This window comes from Petaurus breviceps, unplaced genomic scaffold (genome assembly GCF_028583685.1).
Source record: "Petaurus breviceps papuanus isolate PSGF00001 unplaced genomic scaffold, PetGlider_PUasm1.0 90702, whole genome shotgun sequence".
NCBI lineage: Eukaryota > Metazoa > Chordata > Mammalia > Diprotodontia > Petauridae > Petaurus > Petaurus breviceps.
In genome coordinates, this window is record NW_027187317.1 from 5,442,886 (window position 1) to 5,459,625 (window position 16,740).

The 16,740-nt window shown below is 35.4% G+C and overlaps 1 protein-coding gene across 2 annotated transcripts in view; it reads right to left on the reverse strand.

Moving 5' to 3' along the window:
• The window catches only part of SPATA17 (spermatogenesis associated 17), a 282,415-nt gene that overhangs the window by 265,096 nt on the left and 579 nt on the right, over positions 1 to 16,740 (reverse strand). The window lies entirely within an intron of this gene.

Genomic DNA, 16,740 nt, shown 5'->3' on the forward strand with positions numbered 1-16,740 from the left:
TGAAGCTATTTTTGTCCACAGAAATCTTGGATAACATGGGTAAATAAAAATAAATAAAATGCAAGGACATCCATTACATTAATAGGCTTCTCTAAGTAAAAGTAGGCCTTAAAATAATTTGGTAGGTAAATTACTGCTAAGTTATAACTGCTTAGTTATAACTTGTCTGCTGATACATGAATTTTATGCACATTTTTCATTTTTCTATTGCTTGAAAAATGTACTTTCCAGATACTTGGGTTACCATTGGGATATTGAATACTCACACCAATATGTCATGAACTTCTACACTTTTTATGTTTTAAGTGAAAAATGTGGGTAACACTTTATTTTAATGGTATATTAATTAGTGGTAAATTACAATGGAAATCCTATAGCAGTGCATAAAATATGACATCTACATGAATACCAAATAAATTCATTATGATCAGTATTATCACAATGAATACTAAATGAATTAATAATGATGAAAGATCAAAAGAATTACCAGTGGTGTAATAAAACATGAAGAAAAAGCTGGAAGCTTCTAGTCACTTAATCACCAACTAGAAATAAGTACTATAACCCATATAACACTGTATTTGTGAATGTGAATCTTTAACAGCCATAAATTTACTGAACATAAATATAATAAAAACATAGTTAAACTTATTACCAGTAATACACACTTACTACTATGCTCATGTATAGATTCAGAACTGGCAAGGAGCCTTTGAACTCTCTAGTATAACCCCTTCATTTTAGAGAAAAGGAAACTGAAGCCTAGTAAGTGGAAGTGACTTATCCAAGGTCAGACAAGTAAAGAAAGATCAGAGTTGGGAATTGAACCCAGATCTTCCATCACCTAATGCAATAAATATTGTGATTCTGTTGTTTAGAACACCTTCAAACCTTCATGGAACAAAAAAGAAATATTTGGTGCTTAGAATTTATGAATGCTAACTCTACATTTATAAGCATATTTGAAGAACTCTATTTCTTGGGGCGGCCAGGTGGCTCAGTGAGTAAGAGTACCGGCCCTAGTGTAGGGATGATATGGGGGATTGAATCTGGGCTCAGATACTTAGCACCACACCCAGAAATAACTGGCCGTGTAACCTCGAGCAAGTTACTTAACCCCAATTGCTTTAAAAAAAAAAAAAAAAAAAAACTGTATTTCTAAGCCAATTCTGTGTAAAAAAAAAAAAATTCTTTTTGGGTTTTCTTTTTGTTTTTTGGCTCTCCATCTTAGCCTGGTCCAGGGAAAGAGTATCAGAGAAGGAAGTAGAAGTTGTGGTATTATCATGGGCATAGCCCTGAGAATGTGATTGTCACTTCTCTCTGAACCCGGTTACTCAACTGTAAAATGGAGATAATAATGATTACACTACTAACCTGACAGTATTGTTTTAAGGAAAGTGTTTTTGCAAACTGCAAAATAATATCAAAATGTGTGAGTTATTATTATTTTTAGGGCTTAAATTTTAAATGCCCGATTCTGGAATTACTACTAGTTCCTTAAAGTTAGGAATTATGACTTACCTATATTAAACTTTTAGGAAATTCCATAATAGAACTTTTCACCTCAAAATGACAGAACCTCAGAGTTGGAAGGGGTCTAAGAGGTCAATTGTTGACAGTGGCTCAACACTGACATCTCTTTTTTGGGAAGGGGCGGGGCAGGGAGATGTGCCCAAGATGCAATGCATCTGGATCAGGTGACTTGAATTCATTAATGGTTCTCTTTCCATCCAATTCAACCAGCAGATCTGTCCCTTCTTTGATCCTCTTCTTCCCCCAATGTAGTTTTAAAAAAACCCTTTTTTTTTTGTCATCCTCAGCTTTCTTCACCAGCATTCAGGTCATTGTGAGACTTAGCATATTAGATACTATTTATAAATGACCATATACTATTGTATATTGGTATTCCTTTGCCTGCCCTTTCCTCTGCCTTCTATACTGTTTTTTTAAGCATCTTAAAGTTAATTGGAGTTCCTTGTACAACTATATCCTAACATCCTCATTCTCATCACTAACTGCTTCTTGGTGAAATCTGATTTAGAATCAAATTTCTCTTTTCTCCACTTTTTAAAGGATGAAGTTATTATTAAGTGTAATGGCAATGGGAATTTGAAGATCTTCCCTGCCCCTTAACCGGCCCAATGTAATCATATGGAGCCTGTGGTGGGAGGAGTTTGCTGGAAGAGCAGAGCCCACAGGCAGCTGGGAGTCAGAGCAGTTAGATCAGCAGCTTTTCTTTGAAGATAGAAAAAGGGAGGGAAGGAAGAAGAGGAAGGCAATGAAGAGAAGAAGAAAAAAGAGGAGGAAGTAGAGTAGGAGAAGGAGGAAGAGGACCAAATAAGCAGATTAATGAATAAATGAAGTTTCCATTCACTACCATATCATGCCTCCTGGTCAGGCTTTCAATCTATTTTCTTAGCTTGTCTTCTATTTCTTCTTTATGTGTAAGTCGACTGGCACAAAATATCATGATGTCACTTATGTTTCTGCCTCCATGGAGCTTCATTCAATGTTTTCCATCATGTTTGCCCTCTATAATTTTTGAATTTCTTCATGAGTATCTTCTTTATATATTGTTAATCTACATTCTTCCTTTTCTTACTTATCCTATTCCTTTGAGCAAAGTACATCCTCTTTCAGAGCCATATTCAGTTTCTTGGGTCATCATATCAAATATCAGTGATATTTATGAGGTCATATATATTTCCTTGTATTAGAACCTGTAGTGTGCCCTATTGTCCCCCAATTTATTTCTGTGCTGCGATCTGTAGTCATGGATTTAAAAAAAAAAAACTTGTTTTGGTTGATTACTCTCTTGGAATTTGTCCCTAGCAAATTCTGGGTATCTCTCCTATTTTTCTTCTTATGCTCCCTATGTCCTTTACAATATCTATCTTGATACAAACTGGCAGTTTCTTTTGAAGACTCCCAGCTCCCATTTCTTTTCAGTATAAATCCCTTCTGATTAGGTTTTTTTGTTTGTTTGTTTTTGCCTTTCTGGTGGGGGAAAGGCAGGGCAATTTGGATTAAGTGACTTACCCAAGGTCACAACACAGTTAGTAAGTGTTAAGTGTCTTAGGCTGGATTTGAACTCAGGTCCTCCTGACTCCAGGGCCAGTGCTCTATTCACTGTGTCACCTAGCTGCCCCTCTTCTAATTAGTTTTGTAAGTTTCTAAAGAAAAAAAAAATTTTTTACCAACTCTTTTCAGGTGTTCCATCTCTGCCCAGAACCTTGTTTTACTCCTATGGTTTAAGGTATATCCAGAAATACAAAATCCCTTTTCAGAAACTATCATCTTAATCAGCTGTTTACTTTCATTTTAAACCTACCTTTCTCTTTTGATTCTTATTCCTTCAACAGCCAAAAGTGATGAAAACAGTACCTGTAACCTATAATATCTTTTAAGTTGTTGGCCAAGAATTCATGATCTTCAGCAATGCTTTCTAGATACATGCTGTTAATATAATTTACCCTATCATGAATCATGAATCACTAGATGTGGCTAACAGTCATCCAGTTTAAGTATTAATAAGAATTTTTACCACGTCCTGGATACATGCCGCCAAAAGACAGCAGCACTCTCTGTTGTAATCAAGTCAACAAAAAGCAGCCTCAGCACCCCCTTGACACTGATTGCCACTGCTTGTTTTTTTGTTTTTGGTAGGTTTTTTTTTTGGTTCTTATTGGATGATCTCTTACCTGATAGCTAGTGTGGTTTCATAGCATCATTTCCTTTGAAGACAAATAGCTAATTTCTCTATAGAACAACCAAACCTCCTCTTTTAAGAGGTATGATTGCCATTTCTCTCTGTTATATTCTTCCATACTCCAACCTCTTTTCCTTTCTCTTTAAAGAATTATTTTTCTTTCTCAAACTGAAGTTTTGATATTGAAGTTCTTCTTCAATAAAATTAATAGTAACAGCAACAAAAAGAATATTTCATTATTCCTGATAACTGAAGAGTCTCTTTAGTTCTCTTCTCTTCTAGTACTGAGATTAATCTGCATTTGAGTAGTGATAAAAATCATTCAACCACTGCAGGAATATAAGCATCATGCATTCTATTCAGATAACTCCAAAATCATCTCTGCTTTACATACTTTCTACTAAATGAGAATCTCCCTTCTTTGTCGTTCTTGCTAGTAGTTCCAGAGGAAAATTATTGTATCATGTTGTATGTCATTATCTTCAACTTTAGATGTCATACTTCTCACATTGTTAGTATTTCAACAGTCATACCCAATGTCCTTTCCCTTGTCTTATAAACCATTTACTTTGCTCATAAATTGTCTTTAAAAACAACTCAGTCCAATTCAGTAAGCATTTGCAAGATGCCTTCTATGTGTAAGACACAAGGACAAAAATAGTCCCTTCCAGAAAGAAGTGTACATTCTACTGTGGGATAGAACATGTAAGCAGATAAGTGAATACAAAACTTGGCTAATGATAAGATATAGTGTGGGGAGGAGAGGCAAGAACCAAGGATGATTTTGAGATTTAATGGTAGTGTCTTCAGTAGAAATAAGGAAATTTCAAGAAAGGGAATCACTTGCCAGTTTCAGTCTTAGAGCTGGTATAAATGACTCAGTAGGTAGGAGTAACTGAGGGTTGAATTTTAGAAGGACAGAAAAGGTCTATGAGAGACATTCTTAAAGGGATAGTTTTTAAGAGCTCCAGCAACATGGTTGGAAAAATTAGCATCCTTATTTTTACTAGTCTGTAATTATGTTTTTTCATTTCCTTCAGGTATAAATTTTAAAATAACATTATTTTGAGAAGGGGTCCATTGGTTTCATCAGGCTGTGAAACGAGTCCATGGGAGAAAAAACAAAAATAAAATCAAACTATATGCAGGATAAATCAGAGATGATCAACAGAAGGAAAGGAATAGAATAAAAGAGTGTGGGGAAAGCTTCCTATAGCAGGTGATCTCTTAACTGAGACTTGAAGGAAGCCAGGAAGCAGAGATGAGAAAAGAGGGCATTCGAGGTATGGGGGACAATCAGTGAAAAGGTCCAGAGTCAAGAGATGGAGTGTCTTGTACAAGGAATAGAAAGATGGCCGGTGTCACATGATAGAAGAGTACATGGCAAAGTACAAGGTTGTAGCAGCAAGCACCCCAGCATCTCCAGGGTGGCTACCAACACAGGTTCTTAGATCTGCTTTGTTAAAGGAAAACAACTCAAAATGGGTTAACAAGCTTACTTTAATCAGTCAAATATGTATCATTTACCTAGTTCAGGGGAAAAAGGTCAGCACCCTGAACTTCAGAGTATACAGACAGAATTATCATGACAGAAACAGATCAAGCAAAGTTTCAAACTGTCCAACCATTACATCCATACCAAATCAACATCTGGGTTTTTCAAAGCAGGGGGGAGGGGCGGGGGGAAGGTGGGGGGGGGCGGGAGGGGTGGTTGGGGGGGGGGGGCTCTCAACAATGGCTTCCCAGAGTCTCATCCAGTCAAATCACAGAACACTTCTCAAAGTGAGCCCCCAAAACAAAGCTACACATCAGGGCTTATATAGCCTTCTCCTGGTTCAGAGAATGTAACAACCTTATTGACTCACTGCCCAATCAAAAAGTATCTACTGAAAAACAAACCTCCCACCCCAGGCTCTGGTGCACCACTTTAGCCTAGGGGCAGGGAAGATCTTAAAATTTACATTTCCATTACAAAGGTGTAAGAAGACTGAAACATGAGGAATAGGGTGACTCAAATTATGAAGGGATTTGAATGCCAAAGCCAATTTTGTAAGAAGATAAGTAAATACAAACGTTGGCTAATAATAAGATATAGTGTAAGGAGAGGGAAAAAAACTAAGGATGATTCTGAGGCTGGATGTTACTGTCCTCAATAGAAAAGGGGAAATTTAAAGGAGGGGAATTACTTGACAATTTCAGCCTTAGAGTTGGTGCAAATGATTCAGTTGGTAGGAGTAAATGAGCATTGATCTTAAAGGTGGTAGGCAGTCATTGCAATTTGTTGAACACAGGAGTAACATATCTGCACTTGAAGAGAGGAGAGGCTAGATGAAAAGAGATGCAAAAGTCTAGGCAAAAGGAGATGAAGGCCTGAACTAGTATGATGATTGTATGAGTGAATAAAAAAAGATCTGTTATAAGTAAGAAGTAATAGACTTCTTTGTCCAAGCTATGACTTTTGAGTATAAAGTATCAGTCATCCAAAATCCATTGGCTTCCTAAAAGTTACTCATAAACCAAATCTATCCTTATTCTTATCCACTTTACCAACTTCTCCAAACCACATGCCTTTTTTGTTCTATTACCAACTTAAAGGCAGTGTTGTATAATGAAAAGATAACTGGCAGAGAAGCCAGGAAAACCTATGTTCAAGTCCTACCTCTGATGTACAGTACAGTCAATATGACCAAGACCAAGTCATTTGTCTATGTTCTAGAAACTTCTTTAACACTATTAAATCACAGAAGAGGCACTGACTCGCATTGGTACAGGGAGTTTCATCAACTTGGAGTTCCTTATAACAAAGTTAAGTCAATAAAAAGCACTTAATAAATGCCCCCTCTGTGCCAGGCATTACATTAAGTCCTAAGGATACAAATAAAGGAAAGACAACTCCAAAGAAGTTCAGGGGATATGAAAACACAAATCTAGTTTCTATCCCCCTACCAACTAACTGCTCCTTAAATAATCCTCCACCTTTTAGGCTTCCCTATCCAGGGATTGTGGGGAGCTCAAGGGATACAAGAAATGCAGAACAAAACAAAACAAAAATAATCCCTGCTCTAGAGGAACTCATAGTTTAATGGAGAGACAATACAACGACAAACATATACAAACAAGACACATACAGGATAGCTTGAAGATAATTAACAGAGGAAAGGCACAGGTAATGAAGAGGGATCAGGAAAAATATATTACAGACAGTGAGACTGTCAACTGGGATCTTAAGCTAGGGAAACTAGGATATGAAGATGAGGAGCGAAAGAACTCCAAATATAGAGGACCACCAGCAAAAATTATCTGAGTCATAAAACACTCTTCATAAAAATCTAAATAATTGTAGAAATATTAATTGCTCATGTGTAGGTTGGATTTATACAATAAAAATGACAATACTACCTGAATTAATTTACTTATTCAGTGCCATACTAATCAAACTACCAAGGAATTACTTTGCTGACCCAGAAAAAATAATAACAAAATTCATTTGGAAGAAAAAAAAATCAAGAATATCAAGGAAATCAATGAAACAAAAATACAAAGGAAGATGATTTAGCAAATAGACTATACTGCAAATCAGTAATCATAAAAACAATATAATACTGAATGCAAAATACAGTGGTTGGTCAATGGAATAGATTAGGTACACAATATAAAGAAGCAAATGAACACAGTAACATAGGTAAGAACTCATGGGCAGGTAGGTGGCACAGTGGATAGAGTATTGTTCTTGGAAGCAGGAAGACTCATCTTACTGAGTTCAAATATGGTCTTAGGCACTTACTAGCTGTTTGACCCTGGGGCAAGTCACTTAAGCCTGTTTGCCATAGTTCCTTATCTATAAAAAGAGTTGAAGAAAGAAAAAGCCAATTACTCCACTATCTTTGCCAAGAAAACTCAAAACGGGGTCAATGAAGAGTTGGACACAATGGAAAATGCCTGAACAACAACAAAAGGCAAGAATTCACTTTGAAAAAAACTGATGGGAAAACAGTCTGTCTGAAACTAAACATGAATTAAGATCTCATACCATATGACAAGATAAGATTAAATGGGTACACTATTTAGACATAAAAGCTGATATCATAAGCAAATTGTTGGAGCATGGACCTTGATCTATGGACAAGAGAAGAATTCATGACTAAACAAGAGATAGGGAAGTTCAGAGGTTGAGGAGGTGAAACATAATTTTCATTACACAAAATTAAAAAGTTTTTGTACAAACAAAAGCAATGAAGCTAAAATTAGAAGAAAAAAAGTAGGAAACTGAAGGAAATTTTACAGCAAGTTCCACTGATATAGGTTCCATTTCTCAAATATATAGAGAACTCAGTCAAATTTATAAAAATAAGAGAGCCATTTCTCAATTGATAAATGGTCAAAGTATATGTAAAGGTAGTTTTCAGAGGAAGAAATCAAAGGTAAGAATAATCTTGTGAAAAACGCTCTAAATCAGTAATAATTAGATAAATGTAAATTAAAACAGTTCTAAGATAGCAACTCACACCCATCAGATTGGCCAAAATGACAGAAAAGGAAAATGAGAAATGATGGAGAGGATGTGTGAAAATAGAGACAGTAAAGCACTGTTGGTGGAGCTGTGAAGCAGTCTAACTATTCTGGGGGTCAATTTGGGACTGTACCCAAAAAGCTACAAAACTATGCATATCCTTTGACCTGGCAACTCTGATACTAAGTCTATGCCCCAAAGAGATCAAAGAAAAAGGAAAAGGACCTATATGTTCAAAAAATGTTTATAGCATTTCTTTTTGTGGTGTCAAAGAATTGGAAACTGAGGGGATATCCATCAATTGGGAATGGCTGAAGAAGTTATGGTATATGAATATAATGGAACACTGTTGTGCTATAAAGAATGATGAAGAGACTGGTTTCAGAAAAATGTGAGAAGAATTATATGAATTGATATAATGTGAAATGAGCAGAACCAGAACAATGCACATAGTAACAGTAATAGTGTAATGATAATAAACTATGAAAGATTTAGTTACTGATCAATACAATAATCTACAACAATTCCAAAGGACTTACTATATAAAATGTGTTCTACCTCCAGCTAAAGAACTAGTGGACTCAGTACAGAATGAAGCATATTTTCTTTCACTTTATTTTTCTTGATTTTTTCCCCTTTTACCACATGTTTAATGTGCAAATGTTTCATATGACTTCATATGTATAATGAGTATCATATTTTTTGTCTTCTCAATGGGTAAAAGAAAGGGTAGGAGGAATGAAAGACTTTGGAACTGAAAATAAAAATAAACATTTTTTAAATGATAGGATCCAAGAGATGGAATGTCATGTGCCTTATCCTTCCATTTCTTTTTCTTTTGACTGCTAGGTGGCACCATGAATGAAACACTGGGCCTGTAATCAGGAAGACCTGAGCTTCAATCGGTTCTCAGACCCTTGGCAAGTAACTCATTCTATGTCTGCCTTGGTTTCTTCATCTATAAAATGGGAATAATAATGGCACCTGCCTGCCAGGGTTGTTCAGATGAAATAATAATTTTTAAAGGGCTTAACACAGTGCCTGGAGCATAGTAAGCCCTTTATAACTATTAGCTAGTTCTTCTTCTTCTTCTTTCTGTTTTCTAATCCATTTTCTAATCCATTCAGATCTTTATGCCCCCAGTTCTTCTCTATCTTCAATTTATCTTATTTTCCTCTTTCCATTTCTCCTAAATTCCCCCTCCTCAAATTCAATCTCTAGCCTTCCTCAAACATTCAAAGCTCTCTTCATCACTTTTATAATTCCTTATTCCCCTTTAGATCTTTATTCCAAAGAGGTCAGACTTCCCGCCAACCTATCAGTCACTTTTCATTCTATAAACCAAAGATTCATCGCATATATTTCAAGTGCAAATAATAATAATAATAATACATGTAAATTTAAAATGTGTAGAATCACAGGATCTTAAGTTTGAAAAAATCTTAAAAGGTCTTCTGACTGAAGCTGTACCTGAATTGCTTCTAGGTACAGACCTAATAAGTGGTTTAATGAGGGGGACCTACTGCTATGTATCTTCATATCACCAATGCTACTTTTGGATGACTCTAACCTTTTTCCTGATATTGATCCTAAAGCAAAATATCTGCATCCTTCACATACTGCTCTTATTTCTTCCCCCTGCAGCCAATCAGAACACGTCTAATCCCTTTTCCACATGACAGCCTTTCAAATGCATTTGATAAGACTCCTCTAGGCAAAATATCTCTAATTCTTATAACCAAGCCTTCCATGGCACAGTCTCCAGGCCCTATCCATCTTGCTTGCCTTCTATTAGATGCTCTCCCATTTGCCAATTTCTTTCTTTTTGTTTGTAAGCAATTGGGGTTAAGTAACTTGCTCAAGATTACACAGCCAGTTATTTCTGGGTGTGGTGCTAAGTGTCTGAGCCTGGATTCATTCCCCAGGTCATCCAGACACTGAGGCCAGTGCTCTTACTTGCTGTGCTACCTGGCCGCCCCACTGCCAATTTTTTTCTAAAAATGTAGTGCCCATAATCTAGGGGCAGAACCTCTATGAATAAGGAGCCCTATATCTCAATTCCAAGGAAAATAGTGCCCTGCACACCATAAGCCCTGTTTTCAGCTCAGCTCCCACCACTATTGATTAGATAACACGGACACCGCCTTTGTAGGTGCTGGAACCATTGGTTCTTCAGCAATCATAGTTACTGAGAGACAGAAAAGAAAGTTCTTGATACCAAAATCTTTGGCACTGCAAGATGGTTCATTATCAGATACAGAAATATCCCTCTGCTCCTGTGGATACTTTTAAAAATTATATACTATTATCTGATTTTTCTGCTGTATCATAAGGCCTTTGGGGCCTTTCTATCTAAATTACAGTTTAAAACTCCTATTTATATTGTCTTCCATTAGAATATGAGATAAAGAACAGGATCATTCTTTTCTATTTGCATTCCCAATATACCTAGTAAGTGTTTAAAAAAATACTTTTTCACTAAACACAGTATTTCAGACTGGGTCTGAAGGACACTGCTTCTTTAAATGCATTAGCTTTGGGGATTGCCATGTCATACTCATATTGTTGACTGTATTGACCTTTACAGTCGGCGAAAATTCCCAACTTATTTGTCTAGCTATGCCTTTCCCATCTTGGGACAATGATTGTTTTTTTTTTTTAGCTCAAGTATAGGACCTCTTATTTATTTCTATTAAATTTCATTTTACTGGATTTAGCTTATCTTTCCAGCTTGCTGAGACCTTTTTTTTTGTATTATAAATGTTATCCAATGTGTTCAATAACTCTCCTGACTTTGTGTTTCTTCAAAGCTGATAAGCAGGCCATCCATTACTTTATCCAGCTTTGATTACAATGCTAAACTAAACAAAGGGAAGCACAACTTCCAAAGATACTCTGCTCCTCCTTCCAGAGCTGACCTTTCATTCATCATGACCTTCTGGGTCCAGACATTCAACTGGTTCTACATCCATTGAAATGCTCTCTGGCCTAGTTCCAGTTTTTATCTTTTTTATAAGAACAAGATGAGAGACTCTGTCAAATGATGTGCTAAAGTAAAATATGCCTGCAACTTTCCCCCAATCCACAAATCTCATACTAAATTGCATTTTTCAAACTTGTGAAAAATAAGACTCTATCAGTACTATATCATATTAGAACTGGAAGAGACATAAAAATCAGAGAACTGCAGGACTTACAGCTGAAAAGGATCTTAGAGATCATCAAAGAGAATTCCCTAATTGTAGAGATGCAGAAAATAAAGCCCAGAGAATTGAAGTGACTTGTTCAAAGTCATAGAAAGAGTAAGTAGTGGAGCTAAGATTCAAAGTCAAGTTTTCTCACTTTAAATCCTCTAGTACATTTAAAGATGAGAGTATTATGACCCAGAGCAGTTGAGCGACTTGCAAGGTGTACTGTGGAAGAGTTTTGACTTGATTTAGAAGAATCTAGGGAGCTACTAAAGACTTTTGAGCAAAGGAACAAAATGATAAAAGCAGTTTTAATGGAAAATTCATCCAATAATAATACACAGAATAGATCTGAAGGGGAAAACCTAGCTGGCTTCAAGAAACAAAAATGCTGAAGTAACCCATAATAAGAAGAATCATGAATAAAACCAACAAGCATTTATGCCTAGTATATTCTGTGGACTACTGTGGACACAAATACAAAAGTGAGGTAGTTCCTGACTTCAATCAGCTAATATTCTAATGGAGGTAATGCAAAAATTTCAGGTATAAGTCAATACAAGATATTTGTAAATATACATATATATGCATATATGTATATGCATATACATATATTTCAAAACATCTCTATTTGTGACACTATTTTTATCCTGATTGAAAGCATGATAATTTTCCAAGATTATCATGCTTTCAATCAGACTAAATATGGTGTCACAGAGATAAGTTTTGAAAATAGCTGTAGGATCTATTTACTCCTCCAAACCATCTGCACCTATGACCAGAAAGAAAAAATAGTGAACTCCTTAATAAAGCAAAAAACAAACAAATAAAAAAAACCCCCACTAACTATTAAAGCAGGAATAAAAAAAACTAAATGTTCCATGTTGTAGAGAGTCAAATAGAAGTTGTTGAGATCCTGGTTCTTAATTACACAAAATGTGTGTGCAACTCAGGCTAATGCAGTCTTTATAAGTAGCACTTTTAAGAATTTGCATTTGTAACCATAAGTTTCTTGTTGCTATCATAATTATAATTGTTCTTACACAATATATCGCAAAATTAACAAAGTATACTTTGCAAAAATATTCTTGAATCTGCTTTATCAAATAGAAGAAAAAAAAAACTATGATCACATCAATGTGTGTGCTCCCTCAAATACTCTTTATAATGATGATAACGACGTAAAGATATTTTTCATTTGATTCCCACAGAAACCCTGTGATAGAGGTGGTATTATTTTCCCATTTTAGAGTTGAGGAAGCTGAAATTGTTAGGTTACATGGCTTTCCTGAAGTCAAGGAGCTAGTAAATTTCTGAGAAAGGTTTTGAATTTAGGCTTTCCTGATGCTAAGCTAAGTCTAGCACTTTATTCCAAATTGCCATAAGCAAAAAACTTAAGACCTAGGGGTCACCCTTCTGTGATGAACCAGAATGAAGTAATAGAGGGATTAATATTTATCATTTTTGTAGAAAACAAATAAGTAAAAGAAATTCATATAATATTTCTAGAAATTTTAGTAAGAAATTCTAAGAAAATGCACACATTAGTTATGAAAAAAAATTAATAGAATCATAGGATTTAGTGCTCAGAAGTGCCTTAGAAGCTATCTAGTATGAGACCCAGAGAGGTTATAACATGTGCACTCATATGGCTAGTAAGGAGGAGATTCAATATTTGAATCAATTTTCTTCTAATTCTAAAACAGAGGAAATCATGGACTTGAATGAAGTTTTAAAATAATAGTTATTTGCAGATCTAGAGTATCAAAGGGAATAATAAAAAAGGGAGGAATAAATGGGAAGAGCAAACAAGAGATACAGGCAATTAAAAAGAATAAAAATATCATTCACTTTATGTTTAATTGAAAAGCTTTCACATGAATAATATCAATGCATTTAGGATGAGAAGAAAAAATCCAATGGGAAACTTTTTTGCATCAAATTTACCAAATAAGAGTTTGAGATCTAAAATATAGAGACAACTAGAATATATAACACATCATAATAATAGTTAGCATTTACATAACGCTAACTATGTGCCAGACATTGGGCTAAATACTTACAAATATGATCTTGTTTGATCCTAACAGCAATTCAGGGTGATGAAATTATCTCCATTTTGCAGGTAAGGAAACTGAGGCAAACTGAGATGAGATTTTTCCAAGGCCATAGAGCTAGTAAGTATTTAAGGCCAGATTTTAACTCAGATCTTCCTGACTCTAGCCTAGCACTCTATCTACTATACCACATAGCTTCTGAATATTATTATAATAAGCACTATGAATGATATATAATATAGATGACATTATGCAAAACCATAAACTATTAACCTGTAGGTATGTGTTCAAAAGTTATGAAAAATTTCAACCTACTAACAACTAAATAAAAGAATGCTCCAAAACATTAATAATAAGCAAGATTAGAATCAAAACAAGCCCACAGTTTCTCAAGATCACTAAATTGACAAAGATGACAAAAGATGAAGTCAGTGTTGGAGAGGTTGTAGAAAGATAGGCACACTAATGCATTTTGTTGTTGGAAATGTGAATAGGACCAGCCATTTGGGAAAATATTTTGGAATTATGTTAGAAAAGGACTATCCCCTTTGACCCAGAGATTCTTTTATTAAGCATATAACACAAGAAAGTTAATGACAAAAAAGAAAGGCCCTATGTACATTAAAATAAACATAAAATAACTTTTTATGGCAACAATGAATCTTCAGAAGCCATTGGGGGAGAGAATATTATCCAGCAAAAGTAGGGGGAAAAGAAACAAGTGGTTCTTGGTAACTTCTTGCTAAGGGGTAGTATGATGACTGTTTTCATATTTGCAAATACAAAGAGGTATGTTATCTTTCCAAGGATGTATCAAGAATGTAACAAAAAACCTTGCAAGATGTATCAAACTAGATGACTACAAGTCATTTTCAGTGATAAATAAGGTCAAAGAATATTTGGATAGGAATATAGAAAGCATTGCAAAAAATTATAAATTATTGGGTAAAAAAACTAAAGACATTAGCATATAACAAGTACTATTCCTATTAATGCTTCTAATGAAGGCAAGGGCTTGAGAAAAGAAAGTCACATCTAGAAATTATTATTATTTTTTGGAAGGGGGAAGGCAGGGCAATTGGGATTAAGTAACTTGCCCAAGGTCACACAGCTAGTAAGTGTCTGAGGTCACATTTGAACTCTGGTCCTCCTGACTCCAGGGCTGGTACTCTATCCACTGAGCCACCTAGCTTGCCCAAGACTGGAATTTAAACAACTGACTAAGAAGATGGTATTTGGGACAGGTATTTGGGTTTATGACCCAAGCTGAGATTATAGAAATTAGATTGTCAAATCTGGAGACTTGACAATCTCCAGATCAGGGATGAAGTGTACCTAACAAGAATTGATATGAATATATTTGGCTGATGTCTTGTAAATCTAATCAAAAAGCTCGCTTAAAATGAAAAGGTAAAGGGAGGCAGGAAAAAAACAGTTTTTATCTACCAAGACAGAGAAAGCTACATTGTAGCAAGAACAGCAGGGGAGATGTCTAGAACTATAGGAGACAGCAATTTAAGAAAAATATCAGATAGTAAAGCCCTTGGCCTCAAATGCTTATACATAAACAGAGTTAAGAACAAGCAAAACAAACTAAAGATCCTAATGCAAAGAAAGTTTGATATCATAGGTATCACTGGAAGTAAAAGTATGTGTCATCTAAAGAGCAATAAAGAGCATGATGGGGCTGCATATGATCAATCACGAATTGCACTGGAGAAGCAGTATAACAGATAGCATCATAGAGATATGTATGCATGGAAAAGGAGGGCTGGCTATGTAGGAAAACAAGAATAACCAATGGACAGACTGAATGTTCTATTGGTAAACACATAATGACATGAGATCTAAAGGAAGACACCAGCACTTTTGACGTACACCTTGAGAGAGGACAGACATAAACCAACAGTTATACAGGATGAAAAAAAAGTGAATGAGCTGCAATCTGTATATTGAAAATATGGATCTGAAAGGGTATTACTTATTCAAAAAATGAAAAAGGTAAAAAGTTACAGATAAAATACCACTGTATATTAAGATATATCAATATGATAAAATCCAGGAAACCATGGGAAGAAATGGGAAGCATGAGGGAAAGCATATGAAAATCATAGGTTTTTTGAGAGCCTGGTCAGAAAACAGGAAAGGGAATGAAGAATAGCAAAGAGTAAGGGACTTAGAATCAAAAGAGCTGTGAACACAGGATTTACACCTGGAAGGGGCTTTAAGAGCATATCTAGTCCAACTTTTGAATTTTACAGATGAGGAAACTGATGCCAATAAAGTTCAGTGATTTGAACAAAGTCATATGGGTACTAAGTAGTAGATCAAGGATTTGAATTTAAGTCCTTTGATTCGAAACCTAACGACCTCCCCATTGGATTTGAGTCCTGGGTGCATTTTTTTTTTTGGAGGGGGCAAGGCAGGGCAATTGGGATTGAGTGACTTGCCCAAGATCACATCTCTAGTAAGTGTTAAGTGACTGGGGCCACATTTGAACTCAGGTCCTCCTGACTCCAGGGCCGGTGCTCTATTCACTGGGCCACCTAGCTGCCTCAAATTTTAATAGCTCTGCAACCATGGGAAAATGATTTAAGTTTTCTAAATCTCAGTTTTCTCATTTAAAAAATGGGGATAATATTGCACTATTTACCTCACAGGACTGTGAGTCAAATACTATATAAATATAAGGTTATGTACATATATTGAAGTTCTCCTAATCTACAACATTGGGCATAATTGCTTCTCATAAGTAGTAAATTATTAAGCTTACTGAAATTTACAGTACTTCTATTTTTAATTCTTAGCTCCCATCATTGTTTTTGTTTTTAAAACTTACTCCTTTAAACTAGGTGCAGTAGTGTAAGTAAACATCTATATGATATAATCTGAGGAGTTCATTAAGATTCTATGTAACCCCAAATATCTTCCCCTGGCTTAAAAGGAGTTCATAATTTTTTAAAAAATATCTGACCTAAAATTTATTTAATTAAAATCAATTATTTTGACTAGACAACAAAGGTGGAACACTTGCTTCCTCCCTTAACAATTAAAATGTATATTAACTGTGTGGAGTTGGGGGTTTGGGGGGAAGAAGTATTGTCCTTCTATACACCTCTGAGAGGAACATGTCTACTGATAAGATTGGCTTTGCTGATCTCACTTTGAAAGGCACAGAGGGATTGTCTCGAATTCCCATTATCCTGTCCCTGAGAACGGACTAAGACATAGACCAGAAAGTTCCAATTAGGATGCCTCCACTAATATAGGCTAGTC